At 45.9% G+C, this 16,502-nt stretch overlaps 1 long non-coding RNA gene across 2 annotated transcripts; it reads right to left on the reverse strand.

The window, feature by feature from the left end:
* Positions 1–1,301: 1,301 nt before the first annotated feature.
* On the reverse strand, positions 1,302–16,332 carry LOC146699689 (uncharacterized). Of its 2 annotated transcripts, none has more exons than XR_014922445.1 (4): positions 16,018–16,332; positions 1,832–1,939; positions 1,670–1,712; positions 1,302–1,558 (listed from the first exon to the last, which is right to left on the reverse strand). It is a non-coding gene; the product is annotated as an uncharacterized LOC146699689 (long non-coding RNA). The 2 variants fall into 2 exon arrangements; XR_014922444.1 differs by lacking the exon at positions 16,018–16,332 and adding an exon at positions 12,360–15,960.
* Positions 16,333–16,502: the final 170 nt, after the last annotated feature.

The following is a 16,502-nucleotide window of genomic DNA, read 5'->3' on the forward strand; positions in this document are numbered from 1 at the left end:
GAGCAGCAGACCTGTAAAGCACATTCAGCCCAGCCAGTGGGCTAGTTAGTGTTTACCCTTTTCAGCTTGACTGTGAAAGCACTTAAACAAGTGTTGTAAGATTTCAATACAGCGTAGTGTGTTACCAGTGGTGTTTCTGGTGACTGTGGTCTCAGGTGCCTTCAGATCATTAGGCTCCTGTGTAATTTTGTAAAATTCCTCCACCTTTCTCATGATCATTTTAACTATGGGCTCAAAATGTGGTCATAAATATTTTGTACTTGTAAATCGGTTTTGTACTTGTAATAAAGATTTGTATGTGTAAAAAAGATTTGTGCGTGCGTAAAAAAGATTTGTATGTGTAAAAAAGATTTGTATAGAGATGGCCCAGATATTTATATAGAGATTACCCTTCAAGGACCTGCAGTTCAAAAAAGTGCCCCTCCGACAGCCAAACCCATCTGTTCTCTGATTGGATTGGGGCACTTTTTATCCGATAGCAGTTAGGTCCCCTTATTTTCAGCAGCTGTTGAAAGGATAAAGTTGTGGTATATCAGTGGTTAGAAATACCATTATTACTTTAGGATTAGTTTAACAATGGTCAGGGCTGACCCGGGACCATTGCTGTGAGTCACAGTGCGCAGCATAAAAGTCCTTTCACATCGGACGCAGGATGTGCTGCTAATGCTAATTGCTAACTAAAAGCAAAGGATCCAGAATTTGTTGCTGGCTGCTGAGCTCCGTGGGTTTTTGCAGCAGCTCTACCAGCAGCTCTTTGGTCTTGCCCATGATGGTGGAAAGGTTAGAATGGAAGAAACTGATTCTGTGGATAAAATCAGTGCTTCATGATTGATCGATTGCAGTCTATGTGCCACATGGGCACAAAACACATCTGTGGCAGCCAGTATTCTTGTTGGGTTGTAGGGGATCAAACCCTTATTTCACTCAGTGACGTGGGGATCAGTTTATAACTTTTATGTTTGGACCCTGTCTCAATGCTATGAGCTCAGTTGTTATGTTCCAGCATTTTAACATTGTATTTGAACAAGTTTATCAATTTTAGAAATGTCACCCGTCCATGGTTTCATTGTTATTGGGTGACTGGTGTAAGTGCCTTGAGGAAAACATCTTACTTCAACAGTTCAACAGCACTGCAAACTTAAGCCTTTCCAATTACTGTGGAGTTAAATCAGTGTCTTCCCTAACAACATTTTCTGCCACGTACAACAATAACATACAGCCTAACGATCTGGCCCAACCCTGACTTACTTGTGTTCCACTCTAAAATGTCTGTGCAGCAACACAATCCATTGTGGAACAAATCATCTTGCAAATAATAATTCACTTTATTACAGGAGGGACTAATAAAGTTGTGGCACATTGCACACAGGCACACTGACTGGGTTCAGTGTGTTTGGCATTTGCACCAGTACTGTGTCCTGAATGGTTAGGGTGTTAACACGTGTCTGTGGCTGGCACACCCAGACTCTATCCAGCTGATGTGGTTCCTTTATAGCTGAAGAAGACGGCTCTGCTTGACCTGGCCTCACACAACGTGTTTTGGCCTGCTGAGCGTCCTCTTCAGGTTCAGAAGACACAAACAAAAACACTACGGGTTTTTTTTCTAATAGATTTTTGACTTTTTTCATCACATTTGACATGAAAACGATTCCCCGGAATATTCTCTCACCTTTGGTGCAGTTACGATCTCTGACCCTCTTCCTCTTTTTGCCCTAAAAACAAACACATCAGAATTTTCCTGAGCTGATACAAACTCTCTGCAGTGACTGTTTCATCATTCAGTGCAGTGAAAGGCACATGGATGAACTGTATGTTGGCACTTTGGACATACATAGTTCTCTTTGGTTGACCAATTCGGATGTTCTGTGGCGTGATGACATCTTTGTGTTTCCGCCTCGTCAAAATATTTTTTCTGCTCCTTCTTTGAGAGCGACCTCCACTGTGGATAGAAGATCACAAGAACACACTGTCAGCTCGTATAAATACACAGCCACACTGCTACTACACATAACTACAGGACAGCTGGTGCACATGCACAAACAAGATGATAGAGCATTAACAGATGCATAAATATATTCAGAGTTACACTTACTCTCTCTCCCACAGCTGCACTGTCACTAATACTTAGTTCTGCTTTCACCTTTGGCCTCTGCTCTTTAAGGAACAGCATGAAGGCATTTGGGGGCTTCTTAATGTACAGGGAGTGCAGAATTATTAGGCAAATGAGTATTTTGTCCACATCATCTTCTTCATGCATGTTGTCTTACTCCAAGCTGTATAGGCTCGAAAGCCTACTACCAATTAAGCATATTAGGTGATGTATCTCTGTAATGAGAAGGGGTGTGGTCTAATGACATCAACACCCTATATCAGGTGTGCATAATTATTAGGCAACGTCCTTTCCTTTGGCAAAATGGGTCAAAAGAAGGACTTGACAGGCTCAGAAAAGTCAAAAATAGTGAGATATCTTGCAGAGGGATGCAGCAGTCTCAAAATTGCAAAGCTTCTGAAGCGTGATCATCGAACAATCAAGCATTTCATTCAAAATAGTCAACAGGGTCGCAAGAAGCGTGTGGAAAAACCAAGGCGCAAAATAACTGCCCATGAACTGAGAAAAGTCAAGCGTGCAGCTGCCAACATCCCACTTGCCACCAGTTTGGCCATATTTCAGAGCTGCAACATCACTGGAGTGCCCAAAAGCACAAGGTGTGCAATACTCAGAGACATGGCCAAGGTAAGAAAGGCTGAAAGACGACCACCACTGAACAAGACACACAAGCTGAAACGTCAAGACTGGGCCAAGAAATATCTCAAGACTGGTTTTTCTAAGGTTTTATGGACTGATGAAATGAGAGTGAGTCTTGATGGGCCAGATGGATGGGCCCGTGGCTGGATTGGTAAAGGGCAGAGAGCTCCAGTCCGACTCAGACGCCAGCAAGGTGGAGGTGGAGTACTGGTTTGGGTTGGTATCATCAAAGATGAGCTTGTGGGGCCTTTTCGGGTTGAGGATGGAGTCAAGCTCAACTCCCAGTCCTACTGCCAGTTTCTGGAAGACACCTTCTTCAAGCAGTGGTACAGGAAGAAGTCTGCATCCTTCAAGAAAAACATGATTTTCATGCAGGACAATGCTCCATCACACGCGTCCAAGTACTCCACAGCGTGGCTGGCAAGAAAGGGTATAAAAGAAGAAAAACTAATGACATGGCCTCCTTGTTCACCTGATCTGAACCCATTGAGAACCTGTGGTCCATCATCAAATGTGAGATTTACAAGGAGGGAAAACAGTACACCTCTCTGAACAGTGTCTGGGAGGCTGTGGTTGCTGCTGCACGCAATGTTGATGGTGAACAGATCAAAACACTGACAGAATCCATGGATGGCAGGCTTTTCATAACCAAACCATGTCCATGCTACAGAGGTAGTAGCCCCTCGTTTAGCAATAACTCGACTTGTTTTGACTGGTTCTTCTGTTTGGAGCTACCTGGTTCTGCCTCATCCTCGCTGGCCATGCTGGTATTCTCTGTGCCTTCATGCGCATGGTGACTATAAGCGCCAATTTATAGTTACTTCATGTTTTAATTTGAGGTCATTTGTTTGATGCATATTCTGAAATTTGAAGTTTGAGAATAATGTATATCATTTCAGTTTACTTTGAAAAGTCTCAGCAGGATCTTGAGCTTTCTTGTGAAAGGTTTATGTGAAAAATGAACAAGCGGACGGCGGAGCCACACGATGGTTTTACCGTCATTGTTGGTAACAAAAGTATGAAACAGTCGCTTGTTCATTCATAGCGTGGTTATTTTAAGTATAAGAGATAGATAGAAGTTTAAGAAATTAATATAGCCACTACAGTGACCATCAAAACCATGAAAAAATATTGCCGTAAACAGTTTATTTTGCAACATCACGAAACAAACGATAGTGTATAATATGAAACAATACACATTTTTATATCGTCATTCGATATATATCGTCATATCGCACAGCCATAATCCTTTGTTTTTTGTTGCTGTTGTTTATGTTCAAGGTAAAAAAAAGAATAAAAATATAAACTTTTTAAAATATCTTTTTGTGTCTCTTGTTTTCCTCAGAATAAATTGCGACTAGTCTCAATGGCTGAGATGGAGGAGCAACACAGCGACACATTAACCCCGACTGCTGCAGTTCCTGTATGAACTGAGCAACTCTGAAAATCCAAGGAAAAGCTGAGTGTATTTTATTTAAAGCTCAGATGGAACTTGATGGACTAGCATGCAGGCTGCATTCAGGACTTTGACACACTGGTATGTGAAGAGTGGTACCAAGAGAAAGTGTGTGCACACAACGTGTCACTTTATGCTTGCTCCTCTCCAGCCTCTGGTGTCACTTTGTAGTCATTTGTCTTATTATTGTCTTATTTGATGCAATTTAGGTTATGTGCGCACAAGCAGAGGTTTTTGCTCCAGAAGTAACCATGACCTCGTTTTGAGAGCCATGTTTAACGTTTAATGGCCGTGAAATATATCTGAAATATGACTTTTTCCTCTACTTAAACAGTTAAGAGCATTTGAACACAGTGGAGAAAAAGGTGTGCATTAAGGATTTTGAAACTATGATGTTTAAGTGTTGTCACTGTTGAGCAGTGTTGGTTAAGTTACTTGAAAAAAGTAATCAGTAACTAATTACCGATTACTCCCCCCAAAAAGTAATCCCGTTACTTTACTGATTACTTATTTTCAAAAGTAATTAATTACTTAGTTACTTTTTAAAAACACGATTTACAACCTGAAGAGGTGATAAAGCGATAGATCTTTCAGCCCAATTCTACTTTTTCTGCATAATCCATCATACAAAATGTAATCAGATGGAAAATTATCTTTTTAAAACTTGTTTTATTAGTTTTAATCTTTTAACTTTATGCATCAAGCAAAAATTTTATTATATGCAACATTCTCTGACTGGAAGAAATTTGTTTAACATTTAAACTTATTTTCTGCACATTTCAGCACATAAAATAATTTTTTTTTTGTGTGTTTACACTCAGTCTTTCAAATAGATGCAAGTAAAACACAGCAGAAAATAAATAACATCAAAGACTCAGCGGTCCTGTTGCTCTATTTTCACCTGTAAAGCAGGAGTGGGGTAGGCGGAGGTTTACCCTGGTGCAGGTGTGCCGCGGTCAGTTGAAGAATCCGCGGGTTTCTCTGTGAGTTTCCCATTACGTCGTTGCGCACTCGGTGCTTGCTTGGAAGTTTAGGGGTTTTTTTCGCTGTAAAAAGAAGTTTTCTTCCCACGCACAGCGGACACTAATGTTTTTGTCACTTTTTATGGAATCAAACTCAAAGTAATGTCAGTACTTCCACGCTTTAAACGCTGCACGCTCACACTCTCTCCCGCACTCGATATATGATCCATTGTTGATCTGCACACAGCTGTTGTCACGAACGTCGCACTCGCTTACGTCACTGTCGTGAGACATTCTTGCAAAAAAATCACGGTTTTAGTAACGCAGTAACGCAGCGTTACTACGGGAAAGTAACGGTAATCTAATTACCGTTTTCGCAATAGTAATCCCTTACTTTACTCGCTACCTGAAAAAGTAATCAGATTACGCGTTACTGCCCATCTCTGCTGTTGAGGATTCGTGGACACAGATCCTTATTCACCACGCTGCTGTTTACAGTTTAACTCTTCATCAGAAAAAGCACTTCTATTGTACTTTGCTCCTCACTGTCTTTGAAAAGCAAGAGCTGACAAAACAAGTCCGGTAAATGCACTTTTATCTTTAAGTTTGGAACAGTAATCTGTCTAATCTATTTTGTGTTTTAGTTATTATATAATTATTATATTATATCTGCTTCCCTATTTAGTTCTCGTCTGTCTAGGTTCGTCCCGCGTCTGTGTCTTCCCCACTATGTTGGTTATGGTGTGTCTTCAGTGTGTGAGTCTGTCAAGTCCCCTGTGTATCAGTCTCCCTCGCGCTTTGTATGTTTCTGTCATGATCCTGGGTCCTTTTGACCCAGCGTTTTGTGTTTTCTCTTCGCGATTTTGGTTCTGTTCTCTAATTGGTGTTTACCCTGTTCCCCCCCGTGTGTTCCTGTTTTATTGTGAAGGTCTGCGTCTTATGTGAGTGTTTTCAGTTTGCCTCCCTGGTCTCGTCATGTTAATCACTCCCAGCTGTGTCTCCCACCTGTGTGTAATCTCCCTGTGTTCTCTGAGTGTATTTAAGTTGTATTTTCTGTCTTGGTAATCGCTGGTTCGTCTGTGTTGTTTCCCCTCGGTCTCCCTGCGTCTCCCCGTATGTATTTCTCCGGACCTCCCTGCATCCTCATTCTGGTTTGTCTTATTAGTTTACCCAGTTTAGGTTTCCGGTTTCATGTTTTGTCGCCACCGCTGTTTGTACTCACACCCCTGTAAATAAACACTCATCTGCACCAGAGCTGCCGCATTTTGGGTCCTATTTCATATTCCACACGGCTTGCCCCGGCAAACCGTGACAGTACGAACCAGCCACCATGGACCCAGCGGCAGTGAATTCGTCCGAGGAGCTCCAGGACGACATTGCGTACAATGTGGAGATTCTCCTCGGGCTATGGCTGGAGAACCCTCCAGAGGAGCTTCGTCGTGCCGTGGAAGGTCGGCTACAACGGCTCTTTTCTGGCCTGCCATGGCTTCTGCAGTCGCTTCCTCCGACCATGCAGGCTTTTCTCCGGCTCACACCGCACCTTCTCTCAGCCACTCCTGCCTCGCTGCCCGACTTGCCGGATGTGATCTTGCCCGGCCCGTCGGAGCCGTCTGCGGGGAGGAAACGCCGATCGCGCCGCAAGCGCGCCACCCCACAGCCGGACGTTCGGGCTTCTAAATCGCCGGCTGTGGTGAGTGAGGACTCTTTTTCATTTTCGGACTGCATGACTGTTCATTCAGGGGCTGCGTTTTGTGTGGCGGATGTCAACGCGAGCTGCTTATCGCCTGTGCAGCTACCGGCAGCTAAGTTAGCTCCCCCGCAGCCACTCTCAGCTCGGTTAGCTCCCCCGCAGCCACTCTCAGCTCGGTTAGCTCCCCCGCAGCCACTCTCAGCTCGGTTAGCTCCTCCGCAGCCAGTGCTCCTCTCAGCTCAGTCTCCTGTGCCTCCTTCAGTTCAGTCTCCTGTGCCTCCTTCAGTTCAGTCTCCTGTGCCTCCTTCAGTTCAGTCTCCAGTGTCCCCTTCAGTTCAGTCTCCAGTGTCCCCTTCAGTTCAGTCTCCAGTGTCCCCCTCAGTTCAGTCTCCAGTGCCGCCCTCAGTTCAGTCTCCAGTGCCGCCCTCAGTTCAGTCTCCAGTGCCACCCTCAGTCCAGTCTCCAGTGCCACCCTCAGTTCAGTCTCCAGTGCCCCCCTCAGTTCAGTCTCCAGTGCCGCCCTCAGTTCAGTCTCCAGTGCCACCCTCAGTCCAGTCTCCAGTGTCCCCCTCAGTTCAGTCTCCAGTGCCCCCCTCAGTTCAGTCTCCAGTGCCGCCCTCAGTTCAGTCTCCAGTGCCACCCTCAGTTCAGTCTCCAGTGCCGCCTGTAGCGCAGGCCCCAGTAGCTCCAGTGCCGCCTGTAGCGCAGGCCCCAGTAGCTCCAGTGCCGCCTGTAGCGAAGGCCCCAGTAGCTCCAGTGCCGCCTGTAGCGCAGGCCCCAGTAGCTCCAGTGCCGCCTGTAGCGAAGGCCCCAGTAGCTCCAGTGCCCCCGCTACCCGTAGCTCTGGCTCCAGTATCACCGGTTTCACTCATTCACTCCATGCAGGGAGAAAGTCTAATTTCACCTCAAGGTGCTTTTCATGGTTCAGCCGCCATTGGCACAGTTTGCCGCTCCAGGGCTTCCCCAGAGGCTAGGTCTCAGTCCCCGGCTGATTCTGGACCCCTGAAGTTTATGCAGCCACCTGAGAACTGCACCATGTCAGCGTTGCCTGGGCAGAGCCAGTGCTCAGTGCATCGCCAGTTGCCTTCGTGTTTGCCAGAGGACTCCATGACTGCTGGCTTAGTGGTGACTTCTGCTGGAGGGTCCGTAGGACCGCTCCGGCCTTCGTCTCTAGTCTCCGCTGGGGGGTCCGAGGGACCGCTCCGGCCTTTGTCTCCTGTCTCCGCTGGAGGGTCCGAGGGACCGTTCCGGCCTTCGTCTCCTGCCTCCGCTGGGGGGTCCGAGGGGCCCGTTCAGCCTCCTGCCTCCGCTGGAGGGTCCGAGGGGCCCGTTCAGCCTCCTGCCTCCGCTGGAGGGTCCGAGGGGCCCGTTCAGCCCGTCCAGCCGCCTGCTGTAGCTCCATCATCATCCTCGCCTGCTGCAGCTCCAGGGCCTTCAGCCTCACCTGGTCCAGCCTCCGTGTCTTCAGCCTCGCCTGGCCCAGCCTCCGTGTCTTCAGCCTCGCCTGGCCCAGCCTCCGTGTCTTCAGCCTCGCCTGGCCCGGCCTCCGTGTCTTCAGCCTCGCCTGGCCCGGCCTCTGCCTGTGCTTCGCCTGGTCCGGCCTCTGCCTGTGCTTCGCCTGGTCCGGCTTCAGCCTGTGCTTCGCCTAGTCCAGCCTCTGCAGCCTCGCCTGAGTGGCCGCCGTTGCCTTCCGCACGGCCGGCCCCCGGACCGCCATCGCCTGAGTGGCCGCCGTTGCCTTCCGCACGGCCGGCCCCCGGACCGCCATCGCCTGAGTGGCCGCCATTGCCGTCCGCACGGTTGGCCCCCCGAACTGTGTCCACGTCGCCGCCGTTGCCGTCCGCACGGTCGGTCCCCCGAATTGTGTCCACGTCGCCGCCGTTGCCGTCCGTATGGTCGGCCCCCTGAACTGTTTGGACTCCTGTGCTGTCTGCCCCCTGGCCGGCCCCCTGAACTGTTTTGGACTCCTGTGCTGTTGGCCCCCTGGCCGGCCCCCTGAACTGTTTTGGACTCCTGTGCTGTTGGCCCCCTGGCCGGCCCCCTGAACTGTTTTGGACTCCTGTGCCGTCGGCCCCCTGAACTCTTCTGTTTTGGACTCTGTTTTTTCCTGTGTTCTGGTGTGCTTCGTTTCTTTTGGTTTTGGACTCGTTTTTTGTTTTTGTCTTTTGGCCTTCCGGTGCTCCGGTTTTGTTTTGCTTCGAGCCCTCCTTCCTGGGCCCCCGCCGCCCGCCCTGGTCGGGTTGTTTTCTGTTTTTTCTGGCTGTTTTGTTTCTTGTTGGGCTGTCTGGGGCCAGCCTTTGAGGGGGGGTACTGTCATGATCCTGGGTCCTTTTGACCCAGCGTTTTGTGTTTTCTCTTCGCGATTTTGGTTCTGTTCTCTAATTGGTGTTTACCCTGTTCCCCCCCCGTGTGTTCCTGTTTTATTGTGAAGGTCTGCGTCTTATGTGAGTGTTTTCAGTTTGCCTCCCTGGTCTCGTCATGTTAATCACTCCCAGCTGTGTCTCCCACCTGTGTGTAATCTCCCTGTGTTCTCTGAGTGTATTTAAGTTGTATTTTCTGTCTTGGTAATCGCTGGTTCGTCTGTGTTGTTTCCCCTCGGTCTCCCTGCGTCTCCCCGTATGTATTTCTCCGGACCTCCCTGCATCCTCATTCTGGTTTGTCTTATTAGTTTACCCAGTTTAGGTTTCCGGTTTCATGTTTTGTCGCCACCGCTGTTTGTACTCACACCCCTGTAAATAAACACTCATCTGCACCAGAGCTGCCGCATTTTGGGTCCTATTTCATATTCCACACGGCTTGCCCCGGCAAACCGTGACAGTTTCAGTGTCTTTGTATCCTGTCGTCTCCCCTGTTTGTCATGTGTAATCTCGTCCATTTAAGTTCCCTTTGTGTCTCTGTCCTCTGTGTCGTGTGATGTGTGGGAAAGAGGACTCGAATGCAGCACTTACTGAGATGCGATGGTGGTTTATTATAAATGACAAAGAGGGGATGGCAAAACAGAAACTAAACTGGGAGAAACTAACCTATAAAATGGCAAACCTGAACACGAAAGGAGGACAGCAGGGAGAGCACACAGTGGATTCACGGAGAGGTTCACAGACAGTTTCTAGGAGACGAACACAGAGTAATGCAGAGTACACGGAGTAACACAGACGACGCAACGAGGAACACAGGCAGACACACACTATAAATACACAGAGGGACACTGGGAAATCACACACAGGTGGGAGACACAACTGGGCCTGATTAACCTTGCTCTTTGTTAAATTATAGTTTTGTTCCAAGTGTCTGCATTTGGGTCCTCCTCCTCTCTCCACATGGTCTGCTAGCATAGACCCTGACACAGACACTATTAAAAAAACAACAACAACTTTAGACCCACCTATCTGCCCAGGTCTCAGAGATCTTCCAGGAATGGTGACACTGTTTTCCAGGGACTTGGCTGGTCAGTAGAAGTGATTTCACCTTTTCACCTCTAATCTGGTTTGCAGCATAAGTTACCATGGCAATAGGATCTCTGGCTGTGCAACGTGGCATCTGTTACTAGCATTGTAAGGGAAAAGGGCCTTTGGTGGGGCTCCCAAAGGAAAAACAAACAGAAAATAAAAATTCCAACAAAAATAAAAGCCAAATCTCTCTCTAAGGCTCGACGCACACAGGGAGATCAGACAGGCAAGGAACACAGACACAGTGACAAAGGTCAAAGAGAAATTTGAAGTTTTATATATCACACCCAGAAACAAGAGGGGCAATCAGAGGGAGTGGAAACACCTGGCAAACAAAAGATAGGCGACGACATTCCATACAATGAGACGCGAGGAAGATGCATAAGGATGGATGCCACTTTGCCACATTTGGAAGGTATCATTTGTGAAACCTGGAGCTCAGCATTTGCCAGCTTAGCATTTTAATACCAGACAACAGGGCCCTATACTACAAAGTTCATCATACCCAAGTAATCTGCTACTGACCAAGTTATGTGTTCAGCATAGGTGTTAGGAGACCTTGGTCGTTGACCCAGAGTTTTGAGTTTTCTTTACTATTGTACTTTAATTTTGCCTTTATTTATCATTTATAGCCTTTTCGTTTGTTTGTGAGAGTTCTGCCTTCTGGTTTCTGTTCTGTGTTCCTTAGTTGCTCTTTCTCCCCTGTCTGCTGTATCCCCTTGGCATGTCCGCATCTGTGTTATTTTTTTCTGTTTTACTTTGAAAGTCCGCGTCTCATGTCAAAGTATCTGGTTTTGCTTCCCTTGTCTCGTTAGGTCTGATTTGTCCCAGTCGTGTTTCCCTCCTCTTTCCCATTCCCTGATTGCTCCCTTTGTGTATTTAAGCCCTGTGTTTTCCTTTGTCGGTGTTGTGATCTCCCTCATCCCACGCTGTGGGTTCTGTCCATCTGCCTGCCAGTTTAAGTTTCTGTATTCCCAGTTCAGCCAGTTTTCTGTTTTTTCTTTGCCATCCACCATTAAAGTTGCATTTGAGTTCACCTTTTTGCTCTGTGTGTCTGCACTTTGGGTCCTCCACGCCTGCCTGCACGCAGCCACACATGACAATAGGAGACATTAAGCTGGACATTCAATTCAATTTTATTTATATAGCGCCAAATCACAACAAAAGTCGCCTCAAGGCGCTTCATAGATACAGAGAAAAACCCAACAATCATATGACCCCCTATGAGCAAGCACTTTAGTGACAGTGGGAAGGAAAAACTCCCTTTTAACAGGAAGAAACCTCCGGCAGAACCAGGCTCAGGGAGGGGCGGGGCCATCTGCTGCGACTGGTTGGGCTGAGAGAAGGAAGACAGGATAAAGACATGCTGTGGAAGAGAGACAGAGGTTAATAACAGATATGATTCAATGCAGAGAGGTCTATTAACACATAGTGAGTGAGAAAGTTGACTGGAAAGGAAAAACTCAATGCATCATGGGAATCCCCGGCAGCCTACGTCTATTGCAGCATAACTAAGGGAGGATTCAGGGTCACCTGGTCCAGCCCTAACTATATGCTTTAGCAAAAAGGAAAGTTTGAAGCCTAATCTTAAAAGTAGAGATAGTGTCTGTCTCCTGAATCCAAACTGGAAGCTGGTTCCACAGAAGAGGGGCCTGAAAACTGAAGGCTCTGCCTCCCATTCTACTTTTAAATACTCTAGGAACAACAAGTAGGCCTGCAGTGCGAGAGCGAAGTGCTCTAATAGGGTGATATGGTACTACAAGGTCATCAAGATAAGATGCCATACATATGACATACATCACGTCATGAGTGTATACCCTGGTAGGAAGTGAACCACCTTTGTGCCACTGTATTTAGTAAGGCTTGAAACTAATGACTGCATTTAAGAATTTTAGTACAGGTGGACTTCTTTTGGCACGAGTACCTTGGTGGTCAGTAGAGCAAATGCAGATTTAAGGTTTTATTCTCTAGACCCAACCTATGACCCATCTTTGAAATAAAGCACATGGCTTCCCTACTTACCTCTCTTTTGTGAAAACAAAAGGTAGAAAGGACATACCTCCTCCACGATGGTCCTGGACTAGGTGTGGATTCATGTTGGACAGCACACTCTTTCATTTGGGATCATTAAACATGCAAAGGTCCATGGTCACGAATTGTACTGGAAGGTTCTGGGATCCTACTGACAGGCTCATTTGTTTAGAACAGAACCTGGAAGACTCAGTTGTAAATGCTTTGGTGAGCAAATGGAATAACTCTCTCGCTTCGCCCACTTCCATGGACGTTTGGTACACTTATTCATACTGCTTATTGCAGTCAGTGTTTGGGGTGTTTAGCCAAAGCAAAGGGACCTCGAGTCCTGTCTGTGATGGACAGACAACTGACTCAATGAAATTGAATCAGGGTTCTGGGTGTACACATGCTGCTCTACCAGGATAGACCCAGCAAACCTGGTATAATTATAGCCTCACCCATGCACGTGACGCAAGTGGTTAGAATTTAAATGAAGAAAGGCCAACCAGAAACCAAGCGCTGCAACAACTGCGATACCTCAAACCTGGCTTCCATAAAATCTAATTTTTCCAGTTGATAATTTGCATAATCGTCAATCAAAATAATTATTTTTTAAAAATGGTGCAATTTGGGTTTTCTTTTGTGAAGTCAGGAAAGTATAGTATAAAACACATTCGTAACAATGTAGATATCTGGAAATTAAGTAATTAAGAACAAACACATTACATATTACATGCAGCTCATACTGTGGGCATGAGCCTGCTGGTTCTGTCCAGACAGGTGCTGAGGTTAATGTGTGAAAGAAGCTTTATATATAGCCTGCCATAAAGGTGCTATTTTTAGCTGCTTGCTCCATCATTGTATTTGGTTGCAAAGCATCAGAAGTTACTTTTCCAATCATGATTTCTTGAAACTGTTTTATTATGAATGAACTGCAGATAAGCGTCGACACTGGAATTAAAATGACCCATTTCCCATTCCTAGACCAAGTGACACAATTTGCCTCACCAATACTGAGAGTGTAGCATTACACGCAGCTGCAGCTTGACACTGTGCTGTTCTGACATGGGTCAGTGCAGCCAGCACAGATTCCTTTCAAAGGCTCACGCTGTTTCAAAAGTGTGTGCGAGCCTGCAGATTAATGCTCACTTGTTTGGACGTATTGAAAGAACAAAACACCAAAATTCCAGAGAAATGTAAGCAGCCATAACCGGTGAGCCCAAATCATAAAACATCTTGAAATTCTCATAACTATAATTTTGGACTAGAAACATACTTCCCTTTGGTTAGCATGTGCCCAAACACAATAGGTGACTATTTCTGTAATATGATGGTGATTCCAACTTGTTGTGACGCTGGAGGAACTCCATGAGCACCGTTTGTAGAAGGCAGCTTATGTGATGTAACCGCCCTGTTGCATAACTGCTGTAGACCAGTATTATCCAGTAGCTGTGTGTAGAAGCAGCTAGGGTCTGCTCATACTGCTTCCTCCTGAAAATTAAATGCTAAAACCTGTTCTAAGTTTTACTAACACACCCCCACACACATATATATATATTATATATGCCAAAAATATATTTTTTTTACCTGAGGGAAAAAACAAACAACAAAACAACCCCAGCCACTTACAAAGTACCTAAATATTCTGCACAGACAAAAGTAGCTGCTCTAGTTAACAGGGACAGATTGGTATGTGGAGAGATAGAAGAAACCTGCACTAATTTGGTAACATCTGACTTGTTGAAGGACAGGCAGGGGACAGCTGAGAAACATGAGAAGTGGTTTCAATTCAGGGCAAGGGCACGGTGACCCTCCTCTACAATACAACAGCAGGCGAATTAGAGTGCAAAAATGAGAGGGGACCTAGGAAAGCACGCATGCAAGCCTAAGGAGTCTGGGATGGTTGAATTGGATAGCTGGATATGTCCTTTCTGTGCTGTGGTTCACAGACATGGTGACATTGAAAGAGCAGCTGTGAACTGTCAGTTGCCAGTCAAAGATGGGTGGGCCATCCCACAGAAAGAGCTGCATTCTGGGATGCTCCTCTCTCTTGGAAAGATGCCGGTGTTATAGCTATGATGGATTCTCTAAGTCACAGGTGGCATCGATTTTCTTCCTCAACATTCCATCGCTCAGTATTCCCATCAAAGATTCAGCATCTGATAATTATCATATCAGTTTTGAGTCAAGGGTTTCAGATGTCTGTGGTGTGGGGCAGCACTGGTACCAACAACATCTCAAAACATACGTGAGAATCTTTCTCCCTTCGGTCTTCAGAGAAATCATGAAGATTGGGCTGTCACAGAAAATATTAACACACTCCCTTAAATACATGCACAGCATATTTGAACTACCCTCATTTTTTGGACTCTTGGGTCTTTAAGTTTCTAGACAGTGACACAGTTGTTGTAGGTTTTCCTCTGTACACCATTTTACCTGAAATATGACTGAAGTGCAAATTTTCATCATCATTTCATGGCCAGGTGAGACCTGTACCCTTGTTATTTCATGAAATAATAAGCCGATAAAGAATATAGAGTTAATTCCAAGTGTTAAGTTTGCATTTGCATTGTTTTGCTGAAGAGCAAAACAAAAACAAGATCATAAAGATAGCAAAAAAGTTTAGAAGTGACCAAATCAACAATCTGATGACTTAAGAAAATAGTCATTAGGAAGAGATAGGCGCATCACTGTCAGACTGCAAACCACTGGCTCCAAGACAAGAAGAGAAAATTAGACTTGTGGAAAACATCTATAATAGGATACAAAGACCTGGAAAATGTATTGACATGAATATTTGAAATTATTTGTCTACCGAAATATCTGTACATAAGGGTAAAAGCTGGAAATCAATATTAGATGGTTGTGATCTTTGCAGCCCAACACGACACTGCAATAAAAGCAGGTGTTACTCTGTCATGGACATCAATGCATGGGCTCAGGAACAGTTCCATACATTGGAACACAGTTCATCATGCCATCCACAAATCAGGGAAAAGTTTTGTATTTTTTTCTACATGATGAAGAAATACTGTGTTGCACATAAACTGCACGAAATAAAAGTGTAGAATTACAGAAAATGTTCTGTTGGCTCATTGTGCACACAGTCCTATACTGCGAACCCACCGTAGAAATCATACATTTCTACAGTAGTTATTGAAAAGGGAAAAAATGGGAACATTCTGTAATTTAATTTTTTAAAATCTATTACTTAATTACTTTGGTTAGTATGAATGGCCATGGAGGAGGATCTTCATCGGCAGGAAAAGATACAGGAGTTGTTAAAATACAGTGAAAAGTTTATCAATTGTCTTCTCCTTCACATTTTCCAAAGCCACACTGCGGGCCAGTTACAGTCTTTGGGGGGCCTGTTCTGGCCCCCAGGCATTATGTTTGACACCCCTGGTGTAGATCAAAGAAATGGTAAATGGCCTGCATTTGTATAGCGCTTTTCTAGTCCCTAAGGACCCCAAAGCGCTTTACACTACATTCAGTCATTCACCCATTCACACACACATTCACACACTGGTGATGGCAAGCTACATTGTAGCCACAGCCACCCCGGGGCGCACTGACAGAGGCGAGGCTGCCGGACACTGGCGCCACCGGGCCCTCTGACCACCACCAGTAGGCAACGGGTGAAGTGTCTTGCCCAAGGATATTTGGCATGCAGCCAGGAGGCAGCCTGGGATCAAACCACCTACCTTCTGATTAGTAGCTGTCCTGCTCTGCCACCTGAGCTACAGCCACCCCAGAAGAAGTGCAATGATCGAAACCTGACCAATCACTCTGTTTGATTCAGTGTGTTTATGCCTTCCATAGCATAAACCAGCTTCGGTGGGTGGTGGGACATTGCTCACCATTAAGATGCGAGGAGCATTTCTAGATAACAGCCATTTGATAAGTGAAGAAAATACCAACTCTTTCTAACCTTCACACCTACAGTAAGGAACCCTGACCTCCAAAGTGTGTTTGACAAAAGTGAAACTCAGCTTATTTCAGTGGCCTTTCCCCATTACCACCCCAGCCTCACTCATGTGACCTCCTCCTCCCCTTTCACATGCTCCCACACTCCAACTACAGCTATGTATGGGCCAAGGGTTGGTGGGGGGGGTGTGCGGAGGCTGACGGGGGTGAGGTTACAGCTGCAGCACCCGTCTTGAATGACTGAGCTGTAAATGTGTCTCTT

The sequence above is a fragment of the Copadichromis virginalis genome, linkage group LG10, assembly GCF_057382275.1.
Source record: "Copadichromis virginalis isolate Kocher_CV1m ecotype Utaka linkage group LG10, C_Virginalis_male_GT1.1, whole genome shotgun sequence".
Lineage (NCBI taxonomy): Eukaryota > Metazoa > Chordata > Actinopteri > Cichliformes > Cichlidae > Copadichromis > Copadichromis virginalis.